This window comes from Crocodylus siamensis, chromosome 1 (assembly GCF_052110815.1).
Source record: "Crocodylus siamensis isolate JL-2025a chromosome 1, ASM5211081v1, whole genome shotgun sequence".
NCBI lineage: Eukaryota > Metazoa > Chordata > Crocodylia > Crocodylidae > Crocodylus > Crocodylus siamensis.
In genome coordinates this window covers 414,158,372-414,165,909 of record NC_143395.1, presented here as the reverse complement: position 1 = coordinate 414,165,909, position 7,538 = coordinate 414,158,372, and positions in this window count along the sequence as shown.

The window sequence follows — 7,538 nt, the reverse complement described above, 5'->3', positions numbered from 1 at the left end:
GGGGAGGGGTGTGGGCACAGGAACACTTGGGGTACAGACAGAAGTAACAATTTTCCCCCATTCTGGCCATAGAAAGCAGTCTGTAGCTGGGACCAAACACAAGTGCACACCTGCAGACCGCTTCAAAAATGGCCAGTCCAGTGAAAATCTGAACCGTTATTGCATGAGGGTTCAGATGAAGATGTTTCAAAACAGCATCTTCTGTAATTTGTGTCTGTGCTGCCTGCCAGCTACCAAGCTGTTTGCATATCCGGAGGGAGGAAAGGGAGCAGAGGGAGTTCAGTCTGAGGGGGTTTCCAACCCTGCTGGCGGGGGGGCAGGTGCATCGGAGCCGCCCCCTGCCCCCAAATTGGGGGGCTCCAATTCACCCAGCCCACCCTCCAGCTTTGGCTGGGGAAGCTCTAAAACAAGCTCCCTCTGCTCCCTTTCCCCACTCCCATTCTGAAACGGAAAGTCTGGGGCCACCGCTATGGAAAACCGGCTACAAGAAGCAGTCAGCAGCTCAGCTTCCCTTCCCCCCTGGAATCAAAAGTGAACATCTGTTTTGTCCAGGGGATCATTGCAACTCAGAAGGCTTCCTGCAAAGCTTTCTGAGTTACAACGGGGAGCTGCACTTCTGCCTGCACCCTTGGAGTCCTTTCCCAAAGGGCAGCAGGGGGTAGGGACATCCTAAGTGTTGTGTGCGAGTGAGCTGAGAACTACTCTAATGCAGCAAACCCACTTGAACGCTCACTTAGGCTTCAAGTTGCATGGGTTTTACTGTATCTTAATCATTCTCAGTTCGTTCACACACAACAATTAGAGCTACCTGCTGCTGTCCTTTTGAAACGTTCCCCTTTTAAAAAGGCTCTGAGCTTTCCGATGCCCACACCATTAGGTGTCCAGGGTGTCAGAGATGTAGGCTATCTAGCAGCTCTGGGGTTAGTCAGCAGCTGGATCCACCTTTGATGGATTTGAATGTTGGGCGTAGTCTTCTGCATTGATAGTCCAGGTATCTAAGTACCACATGAGGACTCAATTTATGAAAGGCCTTGTCTGTGAATCAGATTCCCTGATGGCTATAAAAAAAAAAGGAAACCATAATTTAGTGATTATAGGTCAAATTTCAGAGCTGGTATGGTTCCACTGAAGTCTTGAGCGTAACACTAGGGATGAATTAGGCCAAACATGATCTGGAATAGCATGTATAAAGCAATAAACAGCTGCCAGCTTCAGTAAACACTGGCTTTCCCAGGAGAAAGCATGGAATAATGAAGCTACATTTTTTAGGAAGTGTTCGGTGTAGAACGTGTCATGATTTTTTCGTCAACAGCCTTTTTCCCTTTAAAAAGTTGTTTCATAACAACTGAATGGGCTTAGAGAAACCCATTCAATTTGTCAAAAAGTTCCCAGAGGAAAGATGTTTCCAAACAAGATTGACTTTTTATTGCAGAAAATGTCTTAATGTTGTTTTGGAACGAGGAAAGAGAATTAAAATGGAGTTATGGTTTAATTTGCTCTTGTGTTGTTCTGTTTTTTATATTTCAAATCCAGCAGCTGCTTAATGCTTTCGAAGGACCGTTAGTTACCTGGATCAAAAATGATTTAGCATTTATAACGCCCCCCCGCCCTGAATTAGATTCTAGATATGGAGAATTTTAGAAATTTGTTGTAAATGTTTCACGTATTGAATCCAATTTTCAGAGGGTTTTCACCTCCCTCGCCCCCCTGTCCCTTCCCTCCGCTACAGTGGAGAAAGCAGCAGCAGGGGTCATGAAGTGTGGCGGGGGGCTCCCTTACACCCCCAAGGTGCCTTCCCCCCTTGCCACCTGCCCCCCCTGTTTGCCCTTTGTAGCTTCTGCCCCTGCCTTTGCCCCCTGTCCTCCCAACCACTTATTGTCAGGCATGGCTCCAGCTCCATTCCCTCCTGGGGCACATGGGATGTGCATGATTTGACTCCTACCTGGCTGCGCAACAGTGTCCCAGGGCCGGAGGTGTCACTGCAGCTGTTGCATGGCTGGACAGGGGCCAAAGCATCCATGTGCTTGTGTCTTGGGAGGGAAGGGAGCTGGAGCTGCGCCTGACAGTAAGTGGTAGGAGGGAGGGGCAGAGGCTGGGGGCAGGCAGCTGACTCTGGCCCCAGCCCCCACGTTACACTCAAATCCAAGAGAAGTGGTTCCCCCCCCGCCCATGTTGAATATTTGAATAAATATGGTAATTTCTTTTTACTTTTTAAGGCACTTTCTGATGGAGTGATTGTTTGTGTATGTACTACTTGCCTGGCTGTTAGGTACCGGCTATTGTGGGTTTTTTTCATTTTTTATCTTTCTTTGTAGATTGAAGTGTCTCCTATTTGTGCTATAATGAAGTATTTCGAGACAAACAGGAGACACTTTGATCAAGACAAGAAAGGAAAATGGTTTGGCTATTACGAGCAGCCTCTGCCTTTTTCTTTTTTTTTTTTTAATTTTAAAAGTACAAGACATGTAATAAAACGTTTCCAGTTCTATGTTTCCCATTATCGGAGATTTTTCAAGATCATGGTTTCTTGGGAAATTTGGAAAATACGCATTTTCATTCGAAATGAAAATAGATTGAAAAATGTTGACATTTTCTGGGAACTAGAGCTTGTGCCTTTCCACCAGCTCAATCTCAAACCTGTTCTGAAGCACCTTCTACCCAGGGGCTGACACTTGGGTAGGAGCTCTGGCTGTGAAACATGCTTCCCGGGGTATTGGTGAAGCCAGCATATCACTTCCCTCTGCTCCCATTTCCTCCCCTTTGAGAGCGGTAGTCAGCTTTCATCAGCACTATTTTGCAAAGAAACAAAATGCATAATGTTATTAATTATGGAGAAGTCAGGCTGGAAGGGACCTCCATAAGTCATCTACTCCAACTCCCGCCCTGAGCCGGGATCATCCCTATCCCAACTATTCCATACAAATTCTTGTCCAACCTGGTCCTAAAATTACGCAGTCAACCCTACCGCACAACTACAAGGCACAGGACCCGAACCTGCCACAGGTAAAGCAGAGGGACAGCAGTGGTCAGTGTCCTGCTGTTGCAAGGATTGTTAAAATGTGCCTGAGAGCCCCCTGTTATTTTTTAAACCTAACGCTTTGCATGCCTTTCCCTTGCTTTTTCTTCTATTTTTTTCCCATTGCTTTATTTCCTCTTTCTATTTTCATCAGATAATTTAATCTCAAAACCATTTCCTTTATATTTACCCCTTGACCTCCTGTTTTTTCTCTCCTTACATTTCCTTTAGCCTTTTCAATCCGTCCTGGCAATATCCCTAGCCCTTCAGCTTGCCAATCTGATAAATGCTTTTTTACCTGTTCCTGTCTCAAAGACCCTATATTCTGCACACCTTCATTTCCATGGACACTGGCGATGGCATAAGACTGCTGGCTATTGGGTCTGGCAATATTTTCAGTGTGAACCACATCTTCTTAAGGGGGAATCTGAAGGATGCCCTTCATCCCGCTTGAAACTGTGCCGATCACCAGCTCCCCCAGTCATAGCCACAACGTGTATGGCAACTACACAAATCATTTATCTGCAAAAGTAATGGTAAGAAAGTATTGAATCTCTTTTTAGCTGTCTTCAAAGCAATTTGAAAGTTGAAAGAAGGGGGGAGGTACTTGCATGATGTGACCAACCTGGTAGTCCTAGCAAGCAGCTCCTAGCAATTGCTCCAGAGACCAACAATAGTTCATAGTCCACACTTTGGACTAAAACTAGACTGTCACCCTGTCTGTCCCTATAATTGAAGATTTGTTCTGTGTATGTTTTCTAGCATTTTAATCTGTCTAGTACTAAAATAGCCCCCAAAATGTCTTCTCCTAGAACAGAGGCGGGCAGTTATTTCATGCGGAGGGCCGCTTACTGAGTTTTGGCAAGCCATCTCATGGCAGGCAGCCAGGGGCAGATAAATACTAATTTTCTAATTTTTTAGGGGCCCCGCAGGCTGGATGGAATGGCCTGGTGGGCTGCACCCAGCCCCCGGGCCGCATTTTGCCCAGCCCTGTCCTAGAATAATGTTGCACAGCTTGACAGAGAGAGCTGGTTACTAGCTGTGTTAGACGGGAGTCAGTCAGAAGGCAGGGGCGATGGGCACCTTTCTCCACGAGCTAAAGGAGAGCGAAAGAACTAGATTTATAAAGCCAAGTTCATTAGTACAATACAGTCAAAGTTCAATCTGCTTTGTCCCTGTTTTGGTTTCATGCCATTTCCTTAGTTATTGCATCCTTCCATGTATCACCCTACATAGTTCTCCTTCTTCCTTGTTCACAATCTTCACATACTTGTGGCTAGCGATGACGCTATTTAGCAAAGCGTATATCCTTGTTTATCACGGTTAAACTTTCCTCATAAATTGGTCTCAACACCCTCTGTGTAGGTTTCCTTTTCTTAACCGTCTTCTCTCGATGCTGCCCAGTTGGTTAACAACCGTCCAGTAGTAAGTCAACACGGTTTAGTCTCATTGGAAGCCCTTTGCTCTCATCCACGGTCTCCTCGCTCTTTCTCTTTTTTTCCCCCATAGGCTGCTACTTCTTTCCTCCTCTGCATTCAAGGAAAAGGTTTAATATTTGATGGACTTTTCCCCTTCCTTGTATCCAGAGGAGGGGGACCTTGACAGATACCTCTTGCTATGTGAGATCCATGGGCATCCTCCAACTGCACAAAATTTTGACAGAGATGCACCAGCATATTACCTGCCCCCCTTCTGCCTTTTACTGCCAGCCATGAGCTTTACCTGTTTCTCTTGCCCCCACAGGTGTACATATTTCCTCCTGATGCCCAGTGACCACAGGTTTAGGCCTACAAGAAAAGCATCTGCTCCGGTTGGGTAGAGCAGGAGCCACCAAAGCAGAGGCTGGAAGACAGCTGGTTTAAAAATGAGAAGTCTTTGTAAAAGCTCTGTGATGCGTTTTTGTTTTTATTACCAAAAAATCAAAATTTGAACAAATTCCCCTTTCTATGCAGGTGGTCAAAAATGATGGGGGAAATGCCACCCACACGGCTAAAAATAGAAGAGAGGAAATTCATGAAAATGTCACCTAAATACTTTCCATTGATTGCTCAGATTAAAAAATGTCACTGAGCTCTTGTGTTGCTTTTCTTTGTTTGCTGCACCCTTAGCTCTAACCACTTGCACTACGTGCCGAGGTGGAAGCCATGCCGTTCTCAGCATTGCAGCTGCAGGAACAAATTCTTCAAATGTACTTTGTTCTTATCTCGTGTCTTTTGCTTTGAACTAAGTGAAGTCATGACTGTGAGTGAGCGGCCAGTCCTTGAGTGAGAACATATACCTTGCTCCATCCGAGAGTGGTTTACGTGGTAAAATTGGGTATTTGCTATTCTTCAGCATCCAGTGAACTCAGCATGCTCTCACTACACTGAAGAAGTATCAGCTTTCATAAGGAAATCTGTAATGCAGAAGGAGCTAGTAAACTGGCCTGTCTCAATTTTAGGTAGGCATAAGTCAAGGCACTTCAAAGCGGATCGTTTTTAGAAAAATGCGCAGTTGGCACTTTCTGAAGAATCTGGCCTCTTTGGGGGGTCTCAGATTGAGGTGCCACAAACTTAGGCACATACGGACTAAATTGTTCTGTAGAAGTAAGCGTGTAGTAAGAAAATGGGAGTCCGTGGGCTTTCAGTGGTACGAAGGGTGCTTTTTGTTGTAAGAAAGTCACTTAGCACGAGCTATTGGCATAATCAAAATTAGGCGAAACAAAGCAAATCCTAAACTGATGTATTCATTATACTGGGCCTTTGTGTGCTAACAGAACTGGTGCCTGTTTATAGACAGTAATAGATCCATCTAAGGAGCTTTTACATTCAAACTACTACATGTTTCTTATATATAGGTATAAAATGGGATTCGGGGCGCTTTTATCTTTGTAGCAGGATACTGGCTGTCTAGAACATAGATGGATGCAAAACAAAGAAATCTCTGTGTTTCTCCAATTTAGAGTGATATGTCCTGTTTTTCAAATAATTAATTATCGTCAGCCTTGTTCTAGCTGGCCCTTGCCAAGAACCACGTAGCAGATGGACTTCCCTGCACAACATTATTTTATGTCTCTTCCTGTGTCTCTCTTTAAAATGCCTCAACAGAAGATCCATGTTTTTTGTTGCAAAAACAACTCATCGTGGGAAGAGGGCTATTAGGCTAGAATATGGCCCGTGTACCAGGTAAGTCCTACTTATACCCTCACTATAAGTCTCAGGTGGTCCCAGTTAAATCCCTATGGTATGTGTGCCACTCCATGTCTGATCCAAAGACGATAAGGCTCCATTACAGCTGTCAGCTTAGGGAATCAGTCTTTCAGGTCCTGCTGGAGAGGTTGATGTTCTTAGCGTGGCCCATGCGTGTTTGATCGCCAGTGAGGACCAAGATGAATCGTTACTTGTTGACCGCACGCAGGACCCTCTATTTAGGGTTCTCGCTGCTCCCCCAATAGTGCTATTCCACATCTGTTTGGCCCCACCATGGGGACAAACGTGCTCCTGAGATTACCCAAAGGAAATGTTGCATGTGCTGTTGTCGAGTGCAGTCGGGTTCGAAGATTTTGGAACAGGATTTGATGTCGAGCCCCATGGAAGGACCTGCCTGGAGGATGATATTTGCAGGAAACGACTCCCCCCACATTTTACTGGTTATACAAAATCTAGGCTCCATGCGACCTCATCTTGCAAGCTGTTGTCTTGCACTTGATCATCTACTCATTAGACATGTGCCGCTACAAAGGGCTCTCGTAATATTTGGGACTTGACTCAAGGGTAACAAAAGGAAGAACAGAGCCACAGGGACAGTTGCCCTTGTCCCGTCCTCTCTTTCTGCTGGTGAAGGGGGCCAAGTAGAAGGTTGTGTAATAGTAAGGGCTCTGTTGTATGAAGAAACCCCTTGTCAGGTACTTTGTAGGCTGGACTTGTTGTAGGGAGAGAAGGAAGCGCCTTTGGGCAGAAAGGAGTGAGGACTGAAGGATGGCTGCTTCCCAGGAAAGTGTGTCCCTTCACCCTCGTTAATGGATACTGCAGAGTAAGACCGTGTGGGCCCTCATTTTTGTTTCCTAAGCCCCTCTATTCTTTTTCCTCCTTCCTTTTTCTTCCTCACGTTCCCCAGCCCTTATAAAATGAGGGACTCAGCCAGAATGAATGAATGCTACTTCTGCATTGTTTTTAGCTCCCCGATAGGGAAACCAAGCTGCCCCTGGGTCTTGAGATCCCCGTTGACTTTAATAGAAAAAAGTGAGGCTGTCTTTTTTTCAGTCTTTGTGTACAGCTAAAACAACAACACAGCATTTAACTGTGTAACCTGCCTGGAACTGGCTGCATCACCAGTTTATTTGCTAAAGCAGTGAGTGCTGGTGGATACATTGATCACAAGCCTTTTAGAAACCTGCTTCAAAACAGGATGCACGCATTCACCGGGTGGCTACACTGCTCACCTTGCTTTCCCTTTGAGAGTAAAAGTCTTATTAGGCGTCAGGCTGGAATTTGGTTTTCATGGTCATCCCAACAGTCCCCCTGAGGAATAAAGGCCCCTTCCA